The 19,167-nt window shown below is 43.2% G+C and overlaps 1 protein-coding gene across 2 annotated transcripts in view; it reads left to right on the top strand.

The window, feature by feature from the left end:
- hap1 (huntingtin associated protein 1) overlaps positions 1-19,167 on the top strand; it is a 233,793-nt gene that overhangs the window by 81,861 nt on the left and 132,765 nt on the right. The gene's annotated exons all lie outside the window — the stretch shown is intronic.

The raw sequence follows: 19,167 nt of genomic DNA, 5'->3' as shown, positions 1-19,167 counted from the left end.
TTGTCTAATTTGATTATTTAATCATTTCAAAAAAAAAAAATTATTTTCCAACTATTGTATTGAATTTGATTTTACTCTAAGACCCCTTTGTAATTTTCTACTTTCTTTTAACCTTTTCTTTATCATTAATTTATTTTAATTGAATCATACTTAATATTTAATTTTATTTAATTTAATATTTATATTTATTTATTTATTGTAGCAATTTTTGGTGCCCAAAAAACTGGAAAAGTAAAAATCTGAATGATCATGCACTTGAACAGTTAATCCTCTCAACAACAGAATCCACCCATGATTCTTGCATGAGTTGTGCTTGTTGTGCATGACAGGTCAAATCCTTGACAAAACATGTTCAGATCATGAGAAATGAAAAATGATGAGACCAAAGCTGTCACAAAAACCAACGCCTGACCTCTGATGCTTTGTGTCTAAATGGTAGCAAATCCCTGCCTCCATGTTTTACTTCTATGAGCCTATTGTTTGTGCCTTAAAGGGTTAGTTCACCCAAAAATGAAAATTCTGTCATTAATTACTCACCCTCATGTCGTTGGACACCCGTAAGACCTCCGTTCATATTCGGAACACAAATGAAGATATTTTAGTTGAAAGCTGATGGCTGAGAACGGCTTCACACAGGCCTCCATTGGCATTCAGTACATTGACACTTCCAAGATCCATGAAAGGCACTTAAAACGTCGTTACAAAGTCTATCTCACCACAGTGGCTCTACAATAATCATACAATGCGACGACAATAGTTTTTGTGCGCAAAAAAAAATCAAAATAACACCTTTATCCAACTTGTTCTAGTCTTCCGTGTGCGCCTCCACGACGCATGCGCGAGAATATGACGTAGCGCCGGTGTTCGGGAATCGATTAAATACACACTTAAGCCTCATTTTGAGCACTACGCCGAGACCTAAAGCACGATCAATGTAGAATCCAACAGCTTAGACACGCGCGTCTTCCTCTGCTCGTAAACAAATCGCTTCTGGGTCATATGTCCGAACGCCGGATCTGCGTCATATTCTCGCGCATGCGTCGTGGAGGCGCACACGGAAGACTAGAACAAGTTGGATAAAGGTGTTATTTTGATTTTTTTTTGCGCACAAAAACTATTGTCGTCGCATTGTATGATTATTGTAGAGCCACTGTGGTGAGATAGACTTTGTAACGACGTTTTAAGTGCCTTTCATGGATCTTGGAAGTGTCAATGTACTGAATGCCAATGGAGGCCTGTGTGAAGCCGTTCTCAGCCATCAGCTTTCAACTAAAATATCTTCATTTGTGTTCCGAATATGAACGGAGGTCTTACGGGTGTCCAACGACATGAGGGTGAGTAATTAATGACAGAATTTTCATTTTTGGGTGAACTAACCCTTTAAATTATTACATTGTTTATTAATACATTGTTAACTAACTGTGTGATTTGTATATGTACTTTTCTGAAATCCATAATTTGGACACAGTCTCTATAATGTAGACGCATGAATTTTCTGTAAAGCTGCTTTGAAACGATATGTGAAATATGAAAATGAAAAATACGATATGAAAAGCGCTATACAAATAAATGTGAATTGAATGTGAATTGAATGTTCCAACCTCTAGTGTAAAGCCTTCTCAGAAAAGAAAAAAGCTGTTAGAGAGGAGCAACTCCCTGTAATGCCCATGTTTTGAAATCAAATGTTTAGAAAGAAGATAAGGGTGTGGACCATGTGGTGATTGGGTATCCACTTACTTTTGGTCATATTGTGTATCTCTAAATTAATCTTTGATTAAGAAACTATGATAGTTGAACAGCCTCTTGTGTTGGATCCTTAAAGACCCTAAAGGGAAATTATAGTAAAAAAATAAGATGGAAGGAAACATTATATTTCAGTGCTTTTGCGTTTGCTCACAAAAACCTTTGTATTCAACCGCAAACCTTTTGCGTGAGAATGCAAAGTTTCTCATGAAAATGCAATACATTTGTGAGAGAATGCATTTCTGTCAGGACCACTATCATCAAAGATGATTGACTATTAGCATACAGTTTGGATTGGCGGTATGGTTCTGTTCTGGGCAAGAACTACCTGCGCATCCATGCAGCCTATAGCATGGATAAGAGCAGGGAGAGCAGCAATAACCCCCCAAAACAAAACCAATGCCGATATCCCCCAAACACAAACTGATGCGAAAATCTGAATGCCCCTTCCTTGAAATCTTATGGGGGAAGCATCAACCAAAGCTGCATGTTGCTATAGCCAAATTTTAATTCACTGCATGGTATCTATTGGGTGTAGCTAACACCCCTAGAGGCAGCAAAATCTGATACAGCAAGCATGTTGTAATCACAAACTAGTCCGGTCACGGAAGCATACACACTGCAGCAACAGTTCTGACTAGCGGCAACAATCTGATACAACAAGCATGTTGTTATCACAGAACTAGTATTAAAACTAGTAGTAATCTAGTCTGGGGAACATACACCCTGCAGCAACAGCTCCAAGTTAGATGCAACGTGCAGATAATCATGATCATGATTCTGCTCCTGTCGGGGTGTGAAGGAGAAGACGACGACTCCTATGATTCCGCACTCCTTCACGGGATCATCAAGCCATGGTGTTGTTAGTGTTGAATAAGAGACTTCTGCGGTGAAATGTACCTGCTGTGTATTGAAGCACAGCATGTTAACTTATCGATATTCTAGGCTTTGAGCCATAAGCATGTTGCTAACATTAACACAGCATGTGCAATATAATCGTGTTCCCAATAGCAACTATAGCTTAAAGGGATAGTTCACCCTGAAATGAAAATAAAGCCATCTGTTCCTCACCCTGCTGTTGTTCCAGTGCACTCTAAAAAAAAAAGGTTCTTGGCTCGTAATCATAGGGGAACCTTTTTAAGTGCTATATAGCACCAATTTTGGTGCTTCAGTGGTTCTTCAGAGGTTCTTCACCGGTTTTTTGACTAAGATGCTATATAGCACCGCTACCATATACTGAAAATGTTAAGATATAGTGCTATATAGTACCAAAAGTGGTTCCTCTATTTTTGGTGCCATATAGAACCTTTTTTTTAGAGTGAGCCCTATGTCCTTCTATCTTTTTTGGACCTCAAAAGCAGAAATTTTAAAAATAGTCCTGCACGCGCTCCTCCATATAATGGCAGTGAATGGCGACCATGCTAAAACCTTACAAAAATTATACAAAAGTATCACGCAATGATACAGTGAGACGCGCCATATATGGAAAGTGTTCCGGAGGTATACTATAAGGTTTTGCGAGAAAGAAACCGTATTATTCAGTCAAAATACAGAGCTCTAAATTTTCAACTAAATATCCAAATAAATTTAATTACTACACTAAATTAACTATATCAACTAAATTACAGATCTGCCCACATTGTCACTATATGATAATTGAAATGAGCTGATGACATCACCGTTTTCTCCAGAGCGGCTGTACAGCCGAATCGAATTCTGTTGCATTAATTTCTTGTTAAACACTGTGAAGCTGCTTTGAAACAATATGCATTGTAAAAAGCGCTATATAAATAAAGTTGACTTGACTTGACTGACTGAGCGTATAAAAAGGCCGCCTGCAAACATGCCATCAGCTTCTTTGTCTTCAGGAGGCCGCTTGCATGTGTGAAAAAAAAGAAAAAAGAAAGAAAACAGTGTGTATGTTGAAAAAAAGTAAAATAAGGGAAGAAAGTAATGGTGAGTATCTGGCCCAAAACGTGAGATTGTGTGTGGTCGCTTAAATGAGCGATATCTGTAGGGTCATAAGTGTCCAGTTCCATTGAGCCTTCCTTTTCTCCCGGTCCTGCACACTGAGGTGTCAGGTTGAGGATACATCCATAATCTGCTGGCATGATTCATTTGACTTCCGAGTTATTCGAATGTGGAGGGGCTGTGTGAGCAGGGATATGGGAGGATGAATCGGGTAGAAAGGAATTTAGCAAGCTATCTCTCGTTTTTGAGGGCTATCTTGAAGGCTCCCGTTTTTTATTAGCCATGTCAAATTAAATCTGTGGTCAGTCAGGCTGGTGGGACTCTGCACACTATGTCAGTCCTGCAGGCCTACCAGGCAGACCTGCTCAAAGACCTGGACCAGGGTGAGAGTTCATCCCCCAAGGCGGTCTCCGAACTGCGTATGGCAAAACAGATTTGACTCTTTGTGCCACCAAGCAGTCGGCCCACTTTATTGGCCAGTCTATGCCGGCTATTGGGGCAACAGAGAAGGACCTGTGGCTTAATCTGTTGGTCATCAAGGAGTGTGATAAAACTATTCTCCTTGAGGCCCGTCTTGCCCTCTGAACTTTTCGGCACTACCTTTGAGAAACTGGTGGAAAGGTTTAAAGAGGCGAGAATGCAGTCAGCCACCTGTAAGAAATATATCCCTCGCCGAGTACAGGCTACTCCTGAGTCCTCTGCTCCTTCACCAGGAGTTCTTGGAGAGAGGAGCAGAAGGCGAGCTTGGCTCCAAGGGGTAGGGGGGCAGAGGCACCGTGGGAGGAAGCCATAGACTGCTCCGAGGACTGTAATTGAGGTGAAAAGGAAAGAGAAGTAGAGCGATTGAGCTCTCGCTTATTTTTCTTCCAGTACTCTCCAATGTACGGCCCCCTCCATGAGGCTGCTGGGGCTCATGATGCAGCATCTTGTTCCCTTTTCAGGGAACCAGGGTTACATCCGTAACTGTAAGATGTTTTGTGATCCCTCAAGAAACATTGCATTCGCTGGCAAACTCAAAAGTTTGGCGAGCAAACGCACACGTTCTAAGGGGAGTGCAAAGCATTTGTGAGAACACATTTTTTTTTATCATCATATACCTTTAGGGGCTCTGTACAAATGTTTTGCATTGGGCGGGCGATGGTTACTCATTACTTTTGCGGGAGAACGCAAAAGTTTTGGGAGCGAACACAAAAGCATTGAAATATAATTTGTCCTCCAATTACATATATTTTTCCAGCACCATGTCCCTCAGGTCCTCAATATGATGAGACCCATGTTCAATCATCATCTATGTCTGCATTGGTAATGTCTTACATTTACAGATTAACTGTAATATTGTGGCACCAGTTATGTGGCACCATAATGCACTGTGACATTAAAATACTCTGGCAATTTTTACAGTAAAAGATAATTGTACTTTTCATGCCGTGAACCACCATGTGTGTGATTCAATCCTCAAGACCTCAAAGTCTTTGAGCGTGAATTTCGATTTGAAATGAATGTTTGCCAGTGCTGCAGAGAACAACGAGTATTGGCATGAACTTTGCTGGGTGAACAAAACAGGAAGCTCAGGCTGCGGTGAGTCACGAACATTTGCATCCTGCAGGCGATAATAGGGTGGATACCTCAACAAAAGGAATAGCTGTCATTCAAACCAAAGAATCCTAGATAGATGTAATTCTAGGCAGCAGTGCTTCATTCAGGGCAGGGTAGAGAGAGTCATATTCCTTACTGTACTCTTAGAAGAGATATTAGAACTGTTCAAAGACCTTTAAACTGGTTTTATGACCTAAAGTAGAATTAATGCTCAACGCAGAGTATTGAAAAGTATGTCTTTTTTTATACTGCAATTAAAAAAAAATCTTATTACTAATCAGCCAACAAGTTATCAAAAAGACATTTTTAAAAATCATTTTTTAAGCATATTTTCAACTGGCATATTTTTTTGACAACCTTTTTTTTTTTTTTTACTTTTTTGTAATATTATGTGAATTAACATCTAAATCCTAACACATGCATTCTTTTTACAGTATTATATTTTTCTAACCACAACTGTTTGCTATTTACACACAAGATATATGTAATTTTTTGTGATTTTTCAGCATACTGCAGGATAGACTGTAAAAGACTGCAAAGAGGCTGATAAGAGAGGTCAGAGGGGTGAGCATGTCAAAGGTGCATATAAAAATATATTGGAGTCTCTGCACTCATTGTTATTCTTTTTTCTTTTCTTTTTTTTTTTTTTACTATGAACTGCTACTTCAAGACAAGAAAAACCAGTTTGATTATCTAAAGTTTGAGTTTCGGATGAATCTATGTGTAATGACAGTGTTTTCATTGTCTGCTTTGACTGTTTATTTAAGTTTTTACATCCCTTATTGTACAGTTTATGAACTAAAGAGGATGTAATTACTTTCCTCAATTTAGATATCAAAACACTTGATGTAATATTGGTTTTGACTGACACTTTGAATGAATGAATAAATGAATGAGGTATTTATATAGCACATTTCCCATGTACTAACTGTACACCCAAAGCGCTTTACATTAATATCAGGGGTCTCTCCTCACCCACCACCAGTGTGCAGCATCCAATTGGATGAAGTATTATTTTAGTTTAAATACTAAAACAGTGTTAAATTAGTCCAATAAAAACTATTTTGCGATTGTGATTACGTAAGAAAAATGGGAATGTGAATAAGAAAAGAATATGAAGTGTCTGACAATAGACTATCTAAAATATAGATCAGATTTATGACTACACCACACCCTGCAAAAAGAAACACACTGAACTTCTGAAACACATTCAGTAAGGAGCAGAGAAAATAAAAGAACACTGAGCCCCTGTTTACACCTGGTTTTAAGATGCGTTTTGGTCGATCGGATCACAAGTGGACGACGCTGACAGTGTCTAAAATGTTTTGAGCTTGTCTGGATTGTTTGAAGAGGAAAAATGTACCAAGCACAGACACAAAAGCTGATGCTCTCCATATGTTTTTCCGTCCTCTCCAGGCGCTTTCATATGTAAATTGTGCAAGCTTATTTTGTCCATTAGATCAAAAGATTTGAAAAACAAAAACCCATACATTTACCCACCCATAGACCCTTGAAGAAATCAGGACAGGGCCTAAGTCACAGGTAGAAAATAATCAAATATACAGATGTGGCCAGAATTATTGGCACCCCATGTAAAAAAATTATCAAAGACGGCTGTAAAAATACATGTAACAAAATTGTATCCTTTTGATCTTTCATTCAAAAACAATTTGCAAAAATATAACCTGTCATTTAAATAAAACAATTGAAAAAAAAGAGAAAAAAAAAAGAAAACAAAAATCACATTACAAAATAAATTGGCCACAATTATTGGCACCCCTAGAATTCTTTATAGGTAAAATCTTATTTTATTTTAAGTATTTTTCCACTCATAAAAAAATTAAAACAATAATTTTGTATTATATATATATTTTTTTCTATTTTTTTTTCTTTCAATAATAAAAAAGCACACAGTGTGACTAGGAACATGACATTGTTTAGCTATGACTTCTTGTTTCATAGGAGTATAAATATGAGGAAACAAAGCCCAAATTATCTTAATTCATCACAATGAGTAAAACCAGAGAATAGCTCTGATGTGCAGCAAAATACTGTTGAGCTTCACAAAATAGAAAGTGGCTGTAGTAAAATAGCTAAAGCATTGAAAATCCCCATTTCCATTATCAGGGCAATAATTAAGAAGTTCCAATCTGTCGGAGACTCAAATGCTGTGATGAACGTGAGAACAGTTTAAAACTTTGAGAACAAAACAGAAACAGTCTCTGTGACACACCGAGACCACCGACAGGCACAGAACAACAGGGCGAACCACTGAATGATGAATCCCGGGTCCAGCTAGTGAGACAGTCTTGCTTACACACCCCTCGTCTGAGATTCCTGAACACAAACGTCAGCAGGTAAGCAACAGAAGAACAAGAACACAGAACATGGGACATCCACGCAACATAGCATATGATCAACTGACAACAAGGAGGAGTATACACAGCTGGGAATACAAAGGGTAAGGGAAATGAGCGACAGGTGTACGGGATCAGCTCATGATTGTGTTCACAGCACCACAGGACAGCACTGATTGCTCAGACCACGAGCTGCAGAAAATGACAGGACCAAAACAAACAAGAGAAGAACCGGTGACACACCCTGACCCGTGACACAATCAACTAAAGATGTCACGAATCTGCCTGGAAGAGGACGTGTGTCTATATCGTCCTAATGCACGTGAGGAGGAGAATTTGAGTGGCCAAGGACTCGCCAAGGATCACAGCTGGAGAATTGCAGAGATTAGTTGAGTCTTCGGATCAGAAAGCCTAAAAAAAACTATCAAACAGCACCTACATCACCACATGTTGTTTGAGAGGGTTTCAAGAAAAATCCTCCTCGCTCATTTATATTTGTATTTCCTTTATTTTCCACTGAGGTGGAAATTTGTCTTTGGCTCACCAACACATAAAATAACTAGACAGGCAATATTAAGAAAAACAAAAGTAAAACACAGACAGATTCACATTACATAACATAAATATAAAAGTACAATTCATGCTACGTTCATTTGATATATCATCTTGCGGAGTTGAGAATTTCAATGGCTTTTGGAAGGAAAGACCTCTGTAACACATTGTTGTTTGCTAGAGGGGTTCTATCCCCAGTGTGCCTGCTATCTGTACTTGAAATACAAATTTTACTTGTCTAGCTATCACCAGACCAAGCTCAATTTAAGATTGAACATTGGTCTGGGGAGTCTGCTATGTATTTTCTACTGCACAAGAGGCATGATAAATGAGCATAAATGAAATGACTCTGTACGCAATTGGATAGTCCTTCAACCAATCAGACCACAAGAGGCGTGATCAATGGGCATCAACTCATCGCTTCTCTATCCGTCATCGTGTTAAACCCACCAATAGCGCGGATGATAAGCCAGTCTGTGATTGGTTCCCGCAAAAGTGTAACGGAAGCAGTAGAAATGAATGTACAGGTTTCCAGACGGAGTTGCAGGGCGAAATCAAATCGCCGGGCAGATCAGGCTGGGTTTAACCAGTCTAACATTTTACTTTACTTTAAGTAGATTTGAAGTAAATTCCACACCAATGGACTATGCAAAAATTCACATACTCCTCTTCTTATTTGGCTTGATGTTTTGTAATGAGATTTAAAATTGTATCTTCTGGTAATGCCTTATTATAGAAGCCAGTGTGAATCAAGTATGTTCTTACACCTTGGAAGAATTGTCAATAAAATCAGCCAATTTTGTATCTGTTTGTATGTGGGTTATTATCACTGTGTACAAAGAAGATCAGATTCAGTTCCACACATGTTTTATTTACTCTAAGCTATTCCACCCCAAAGCTGACTTGTTACTATAAACTTGAACATGTAAGTTAATAAGACAGTATGTAACAGTATGTCCACCCCCCTCCCCCAATATTTGATATTTCTTAATGTCTTAACATTACACACTGCTCTGATTGTTGTTAGGATGGAAAACAGTTTAAAAAGGTACATTTTTAGGCTGGTTTGCCCAGTGGTCTAGCAGCGCTCATCAATGTCAAAATGAGAACCTATTCTCACTGAAGATGAGTGTGAATTCCAACGCAACGCTTTTATTACAGTAAAAGGGTGTGTGCGTGGTAAGATAGAAGTAGCTAAACATTTAATATTTGTCAACTGTTTTATGATAGATACGTTTAACGACCCACAGTAACAGTGATGCAAACTACTCAACTTTTTAAATGTAATTTCGCCATTTTGAATGGAAATGCAATCATTAATTTTTTTTTAGACATACAAGAGTGAATGTGTGCATATTTTTGATTAAAAATGTTATTTACAAAGATTTTTAATGGATTACTTCACAACTATAGGCTATAATTAGACCTATAACTTATTTTACTGTTCTTTATTCCATTATATCCCTTTTAATCCTTTAATTATTTAATTTCTTTAAATAAAAAAGACCCCCCTCGCCCACCCTCCCTATAAAAAAGCTTGGTCCCCCGAATGTTCAAGACATGGTTACGGCCTTGATTTAAAGTGCACCTATTATGTTATTTTAAAGTTTCCTAATGTTGTTGAGGAGCTCTCCTACAACCGGTTTACGTGCACATTCAAGCCTACTCTGCTCAGGCACAGTCTGTTACGACTGGGGCACATTTAAGCTCAAACTGGTGTGCAACGTTTTGCTATGGTTTCCGGGTTGAACGACATGTTTCCTGGAATCGGTGTGCAACTGTGACGTTGCCTTAACGTAAACAGAGTCGGATTCAAATGCAAGTAGGCCTAAAAGTATTTATTTGGACATAAGTTCAAGAGATCGCAACAGTGCAGAGATGTCCAGGTGGTGAGACGCTTGGCAGCACAGGGACGCTGAGGACAACCCAGACCTCCAGAGAAGAGTGCAGATGCTGGAATGGTGAGAGGTGATGGTTCTGACGCTCACAGGAAGACCAGGGAACGTGGAACACGAAGACCAGGGAACGTGGAACACGAAGACCAGGAAACGTGGAACACGAAGACCAGGGAACACGGATGAGAACAGGAGGCAAGCGGGAACACACGAGGAACATCCAACAACGCTCTGACAAATGACATGACAAACAGAGAGACATTAAATCAGCTGCGCTGATGAGCAGCAGGTGAAGCGCTGATGAGCAGCAGGTGAAGCGCTGATCACCGCCGCAGATGATCTCAATCAGCGCAGCGCTCAATCACACACACCAACACACACACACACACACACACACACACACACACACACACACACACACACACACACACACACACACACACACACACACACACACACACACACACACACACACACACACACACACACACACACACACACACACACACACACACACACACACACACACACACACACACACACACACACACACACACACACACACACACACACACACACACACACACACACACACACACACACACACACACACACACACACACACACACACACACACACACACACACACACACACACACACACACACACACACACACACATAGCCTACGTACCAGAAAGAGATAGTGAATTCATGAACCGTGACAGCAACGCGGTTTGAGACGTAGCCTATGTTGAGTGCATCTCAGTCAGCTCCCTATTTCAGTCAGGGCACTGATCAGGGAGTCAGCTCATTGACTGATTCCCTGATCAGTGACCTGACTACTAAACTAGGGAGCTGATTGAGATGCAGACCTTTTCTCTTGTTTGGTGGTTGTGTCAAAAATGTCAGCCCAATCAGCAGCAACATGTAGGCTATATAAACCACACCACACGGTATTAAAGAGACAGCTCGCAAAATGGGTTCAAGTAAAGTCATTTACAAATGTGTCTGCTGAAGCTTGGTATTCGCAACAATTGAAGATATTAGAAAACATGTTTGTCTTTTCATCCTGAAATGCCAAGGCAAATGTTGAATCACAATAATTAGGAACCACAGTTTCCACAAATCCCTTCACTCGATTTGGATGTTATCTTTTATTCTGGATGGCCAGGGCAGTGACTGTAACATTCTGAGCTTATTTTGTAGTATTTATACCGATTTCATCAGGCTCTGAAAATTCTTCAAAAAGAACACAGAGAATGGCCTTCTCAGCTGCCTAGTTGCAACTCTTGTGTCATCAGAACAGGGTGTTCAACGCACCACTGTTTCCGTTTAAAAACGTTTTGCAACGTTTTGTCAGCCTTGAACGCAGCCCCGGTCTACCTTACCGTTTACAGCTTATGTGGGAAGTTAACGGCCATTTCCATAATTGTTCTTTAACTGTGTCTGGAGGCTTCCTCAGTCCTCAGCGATTGTAAAAACTGTAAAGCTGATTTTACCAAAACATTGGAGGAACTTATTCAACCTCCATCGCAAGGACGACTTGAGCAGGATGTTTCTCAGTAATACACTACTCTATGTACTACGTTTCTTATGAGATGTTGCTACTGTAATTCCTCACTATCAGCATTAACAATTGTATGTCCATCAACAAACACGTGTATATTTCTCATTTATTGCGGAGCACATGCAGGAACTGTATCAATAACAGCACATACTTTAGCCCAGCACTGACGTGATTGACTGATGTATCATTAAAGTTTGCAAAACAAATCTTGCTCCATCCTTTTTCTTTACTCAAAGTAGTAAGAACGATAGACAATCTGCATTAATAGACACAGTTTTAGGTAATAGTGGCCCACAGCTGCTTAGCAGAAGTATTTCAGTAACAACATTAACGTGAGCTAGCCGGTTAGCCGGAAAACCTAAACCTAAATAAAACACAAAACGTCTCAGGTTACGAATGTAACCATTGTTCCCTGAGAACAGGGAACGAGACACTGCGTCAGCTTTTGCTTACGCTATGGGGAACGCCTCCAGCGTGACTGGTGCCTGAAATCACAATACCAAAACGTCAATCCTATTGACCGGCGACAGCCTATGATGTCATCAAGGTGCGACCAGGAAGTATATAAGGGCGCCTTGCCAACATGACAGTATCAAATCGTCTGAAGGGACTGTTTTCAGCAGGCAAGCCCTGCGGCATGGCAAAGCGACGCAGTGTCTCGTTCCCTGTTCTCAGGGAACAATGGTTACATTCGTAACCTGAGACGTTCCCTTTCGAAAGGGAACTCGCACTGCGTCAGCTTTTGCTTACGCTATGGGGAACGATATACCAACGCCGCCATGCCGACGGGAGTGCATGCCCACTGGCAGTGACAACTGTCAAGACAAGCAAATTCTACTGAGATGCCTGAACCACTCCCCTTCTGGTCACATTAGGCTGTCAGTGACAGCGCTCCCTACGGTCATAGCCCAAGCTATCGCCCAAGAAGGAACCTTCACACACATGAGGTCCTTCCCAGGCCCTGCTCGAAGGCCTGGAACCAGCCCATTCGACTTAGAAGGGGTTCCTTTAAGGGAACGTGGCAAGGGAACTACGAGGGAACCCTATGCCAGTCACTATTCGGGAGGTTCTCACCGAATGCCACCAGGGAGACCTGACCAGGTGACCCAGACTAATGTGGGACACTTAATACGGTCAACCCTGTCTGTACAGTACAGAGCCTCTGGTACTCGCCTCCGAAGAGGCATCCCGCTAGGGTGCTGCAAAAAAGGCAGTGACATCCACTAGCCAGATCTCAGAGACGGGTAATCCCGGAGAGCAGCTCTCAGCGAAGTGCTATATAACCCTTGCTAGCGAGGGGAGTTTAGCCGCTCGATCCTCGGATCTACCAAGCACCTACTTTAAAACGTGCTTAGGAGGCCAGAGGCCTTACAGGCTGATTATGCCAGGGAGGCCCCGAAGGGCCTACGACCCTTAACCAGCGCCAAGCGGCCGTAAGCTCATAGTAGACCCTCATTCGAGAGGAGCTCATAAGCCTGCCTGGTAGGTAACCATGCAGTAGGCAAACTATGAAAGACCCCTCCCGTGGGGACCGCATAGCAGCAGTAACGTCTCGTCGTGCTAGGGTAAGAGCACCGCCTCCAGGTCTCGCGAACGGCCAGAGACCGGCGCCTGATAGCGGGTGACCACTAGCTGTCAGCGTAAAGCCAGTTGTGCGTTCCCACCCAGGGAACTCGTTCCTCAGGGAGGCCGAGAGGGGCCTCCACCTGATGACAGAACATGCCGCCCATAGCCAGAATGTGCTACTCATAGCACTCCATGGTCACCGCCTCAGCGGCTGCACTCAGGGAGGCCAGTTGTGGCCTACTACCTACTAGCACTCGTGCTAGCCATCCAGTGCCTACTAGCAGTTTGTACCAGCCGTCGAGGGACTTAATGCCAGTAGTGCCCCCTCGGGGAAGACCAGGCAGCGCCTGCTGACCACAGCAGGCCCTCAGGGAGGCCAATCGGGCCTACCATCTGAGTAAAGGTAAACCAAACCGGGAGCCTACCCCTCAGGGCGGCCTTAAGAAGGCTGGCTGCTGCGCCTGGGCTGGCGGCAGCTGTCTGCTGCTGACAAAGCCTGGAAATCCAGATCACACCTGGGGACTCATCCCCAAGGAGACTAGCTGACGAAGTTACTGCTGATGTCAACACCAGTGGAGAAAATCCTCCAGGGCCCACTCGTGGGCCACGGCATCGAGACTTCCTTGCAGGGAGGCCAGTTGACGCCTACTACCTGTTCTGAAGTCCAACTGCCCAGACTGCCCAAGCTGGCTACTAACAACCAGCTGGCTCCTACGCCCTGGGGCTGGCTCCATCCCAGAGGCAGCTAGGGACAACTGCATCGCCGTGTCCTAGGGCCCCCAGGACGGCGCAGTCTCTCGGGCAGCGCCTACAAACATGGACCTAATCACATTGCCAACAGCAGTGTACTCAGCGAAAGTGCTTAAACAAAGACCCTCTAAAGCGAGGGGAGTACAACTTACGTCACCTGCCTCGGGGCGGCTGTCCTACTTTCCATGCAGCGGCCAACCATAAGTGCGAGGGCGTCAGCCATTGGCAATGCTCGGGCCTCAGGGGAGCATCCGACCAGAACCTCCACAGAGGTTTATCCGATGTTCAGTTCAACCCGAGCCCTAAAGGAGGTGGAGCAGAGACATAGAGCAAGGGTGAAAACAATACCTTTTCTTTTTAGAAAATATAGAACCCACCGGCCGAACATCCTCCAGGAAGAGGCCGGGGGCCGCCAAAAGATGGCGGCCACCAAGCTCTGAAAGGCGGAAACGGCAGATAAAGTCTGATCGCAAAACCAGCGAAAGACGCTTCACTCCGCCCCACGACCACTGGCAAAGTCGCTGTCTGCTGCAACACCCCGACTGCGTTACTCGTAACCCCAGAACGCAGAGAAGGGGGTGGGCCTTGGCCGGACGACTCTGTAACAAGAGGAGGCTGAAACAAGGATGCATAAACCACGCCATGTTCTCATATCAAAGGACAGGCCAGGGGCGAACAACCTTCATTAAAAGGGAACGCCCCCATCCTTGACAAAGCCTAGGCCAAGTGGTGCGGCATACCGCACTAGATCTACTCAGGGCTCGGGAAAGAAATATTATTACCTCTAATATAACACACTGAGGCCCCGAAACCCCTTTTCCCAAAGCCCCGCAGAGCTGGGCGCAGATCTTACTACAGCTCGCGCATTAGCGCGTACCCGGTCTTCAGCTACTTCCCTCTTTTACGCTAGGACAACACAGCTAGCCCTCTACACTACAAGCCCTTGGGCAAGAGCGCAAATTAAACACCCACATAGTGGGAAAAATAACACGGAGAGGCAGCAAGACTCTACTAGCAAAAGTGAGGCATTCACAGACAACCACATAATGTTGCAAAGAAGATCGTTCTTAGCTTACTCACGGGGAGCTGCAGGCCCTGCGAAATCCCTCGATGATCCAAAATTTCCCCAAGCAACCCCTCAGGGGAGCGACGGTCAAAAAGTCCTGAAAAACATAGTTTTGAAAATGTTTCGCCCTCATAGAGGGGGACTTACCAATCGCTCCTCGCGGTGCTTCAACCCAGCCATCGAGCTAGTATCCGCCCGCCATCCTGAGGGGGGCGCTTTCACCAAACTAGCCAGGCGAGCCGGCAGAATCTTACATTTTCTGCTCATCATAGGCCCCCGGCCTGATGTAAAAGCGCCCGGGGGAAAACCAGAGGAAGGGAAAAAGGCAGCCTTCATCTCCGCGCTCCTCGGGGGGTGGAGTCTGCTGCCTGCGCTGGTTCCGGTTACCAGCCCCGGCTTCCTTCCTCTTCCTGTCGCGGGTGTCCCGCCTCCCCTGCGCCCCCAGTCCTCCGCGGCGGGGCGCACGAGAGGCGACGCTGGCTCGCTATTCCCGTCTCCAGCCCTAAGACTGGGACGGGCCGGGGACACCCGACTGCCTGGGCACGGTCCCGGACCTCAGCGGAATGCATGTCCTGAATGCCGCCGAGCGCGCCTTCGCCTCTCCGAACTTTCCCACCACCGCCTCTACGGAGGTGCCGAAAAGTTCAGATGGCGAAACCGGGGCATCAGGGAGAAAGGATTTTTTCCTTCTCCCTGATGTCCAAACGGTTTAACCACAGATGTCTCTCCGTGGCCACCCTCGCCGCATCGGCGCTATTTGTACGGTGGCCCGGAGAGCGAAAACCGCGGTCCGGCGCGACTCGACTACCGCCTCAGGGGGTCCCTCCCCCCTGATCGAGGTCCCTCAGCAGGTCCGCCTGCAATACAGCTGTGGTGTGCAAAGCCGCTGCAGCGCGACCCACTGACATGTACGCCCTGCCATTCAGGCGTTTAGACCGGCAGGGTGGGAGCCACAGTGTCGCCGGCTGCCCAGAGGCGAGATAAACATAACATCTCGTCCACGGGCGGCATCGACACATACCCAGCCAAGCAGTCCCTCGACATCAGCGACATCTAGCTCGCAGATGTCGACAGATGCAGGGCTGAGTATGGTTTCTTCCATTCCCTCGAGATCTGCTGATGGAGATCTGGAAAGAATGGAAGACTCCCAGGAGTTGGGAGGTCATGGGCGGAGAGAAACCGATCGTCCGAACTGTTTGGACGCTCAGCCTTTCTCCTCACGTGCCGCAAGGCAGCTGCAGTCTACCCGCAGCGCGTTCCATGACTTCCAGCAACTCCCCGTACATGGGACAGGATGGTTTGAAAAGCTTCAGCATCTTTAACTGACTCACCCATCCTCTGCTCGAGCCTCTCGCGATCTGGATCGTCCTCAAGAACCATAACTGTCTCCAAGCGACGAGCCAGATCCATCTGGGAAGCGCATTTCAGACGCCGCTCAGCCTCAGCTTGAGCGTGGTCTTTCCCAGATGCTGAAACCTCTCCCCTCGAGAAGAGGTCCCACCGAGAGCGGAGCGTTTCCAGAGGACAACGCTCACAAATACTTTCACAAGAGGTTCGCAAACCTCTCATGCATGCTCTTCTCCCAGACAGTAAACGCAAAGTGTGTGTGTATCCAAAGCGCAAGATACACATTCAAAACACACCTGCAGAAGTGGCGTTCTCAGCACACTTCATTGTTATCCTTCTTGTAGACGTTTCACGTGAAGACAGGCAAAACAGTCCCTGAAGACGAAGGATACTGTCATGTTGGCAAGGCGCCCTTATATACTTCCTGGTCGCACCTTGATGACATCATAGGCTGTCGCCGGTCAATAGGATTGACGTTTTGGTATTGTGATTTCAGGCACCAGTCACGCTGGAGGCGTTCCCCATAGCGTAAGCAAAAGCTGACGCAGTGCGAGTTCCCTTTCGAAAGGGAACTACGTACACCAGGTAGAAAATATAAATAATTATTCATACTTACAGGTTGTGATTCAAATGAGCAAGTTGGTTTAATAAACTGGGTACTGACCCATCTTTCAACTGCAAGCGTTTTACGAATCCAGCATTGAACTCCAAGATTCGAGAAGCAGTCGTCAGTTTGAGGGCGAATCAAGTTGTTTGCGGGCGAAGTGTACAGTGTAGGCTACAACATGTGTATAAATTATGTAACACATTATGTAAATGTACTTCTAGTGAGGTATAACCGTTAGTTAAATTTGTCATAATGTATTAATTCCCTAATAACATATTATATTAACTAATAGTGTAAATTCATGTGTTAATTACCACAATGGGTCGACGCCATGCATTTCAACTTCCAGTTGTCTGCTTTAATTAATCATTAGCTAATGATTTGCAAAGGAATATTATGACTTTACTTGTTGAGGCACATTACACATTTAATCAATAGCAATTAATAAATTACTTAATCTATAAATCATAGAATGTTCATTTGTTGCTGATGCAGTAATCATTAATAAATGGGTCATACATTAACTCATAATTATCTGTGCATTAGTTAAACATTATATTAGTGTACCTGTATTGTAAAGTGTTACTGCTTTATTTATTGTGCAACTTTACAACTTTGCAGAACGTTTACATTCAAAAACAGCTATATTACACACTGCATGAAAGAGAATATTTGAAAAACCACAACAGGGCACTTTAATAGGCTACTAAATAAAAAGAGTAAACAAGCCACAGCCAAGCCAAGTATACTTAGAATACTTACAGGTAATTATACATTTTAAGTATATCTCAATCAAAAGATATAAGTATAAGTTTAGACCAAATATACTTAGACTTGTCTGTAAATAGCCTAAGTCAAATATACTTAAGTGAATTCAAGTATATTTCTGAGAAGTACATAAAAAGTAGATTGAAAGTATACTTTCTTATTTTTCATTTAAAAGTATACTAATCTATACTTGAATAAACATCTTTTTGAAAGGGTTACTGCTTTTATCAGTAGCAAATTCCCACAGTGAAAGTATAAGGCTTACTAAGTCATTAATAGATTAACTCCTCACAAAAGCGTGCACATAAATATGTCCTTTAAATCACAAAGCTGGCAGTCTTGCAGTAACAAGGTGATTGCTTAATCCGACATTCTTTGAATTTGTGATTAAAATAAAGTAGAGCTTGCAGGAAAGCAGGTAAGAGCTTGTTTTGGATCCAGTAGATGGATCAGATTTATCTTGTCATTCAGTATCTCATGAAATTCACATCATTCTTCACCTTATAACCACAGGCACTTTCACTCAGTTAAAATTGATGAATTGATACATACACTAGATCCGTGTTCAGTTATCCTTGCCCCATTGTTTTCACTTGATTGCGCAATGGCAGCAATACAATGTCGCTTTTGTAAATATATTCAAACTATCAATTATGCTCCTAATGTAATTATTCATGTGACAGGCTTTTCAATTATGCTTCAATAACTGAAGATAGAAATGAATTAGTTGAGTTGCATGGTCATGCTTTTCAAAGCAAAGCTTCAGACCTCAGTTGAAAGTTTCTTATACATGCAGAAATTTTCTGAGATAAAAGTAAAGTCTTCTGGAGTGGCGTATCTGACTCATGGTCAAAGCTCTCAGAAAAAGATATTACGCAAGACGAGCGGCACCATGCTAGTACATCTCCAGTTGGCTCTTGTGTAATTTAAAAGTTCACTTTGGAAAATATTTCTCTCTCTCTATTTTTTTTTTGTTTTGTTCATGTTTGAAAAGACAAAGGGAGGTCTGTTCTGGGGAAGCTGGCAGCATTCCAACTGCAAGAGACCATTTCACAGTGTGGTTTTAGCTTGCTGTTTATAAGTGTTTATCACATCCAGCACTCTGTTGTCCTGGAAACCCTGCTGGCAGGCGAGGGTCATCCTGTCAGCACACATGTTATGAAGCCTGTAACACAGACCGTATGGCAGTAACATGAGATACAATGCAGACATGCATGGGAAAATCTCGTCCCTCACATCAAAACAATCACGTCTTCTGAAAACGTTGTTAAGTTATATAGACATGCATATTTTGAGATAAGATTCGCATATGTCTTGTCTTTTTGCGCATATCCCTGGGCTATAGGCTCTCAGAGATCGTTCCAACAAATCATGTCAGATC

Source organism: Gobio gobio, assembly GCF_949357685.1.
Source record: "Gobio gobio genome assembly, chromosome: 19".
NCBI lineage: Eukaryota > Metazoa > Chordata > Actinopteri > Cypriniformes > Gobionidae > Gobio > Gobio gobio.
This window is presented reverse-complemented; position numbering and strand designations above follow the sequence as displayed.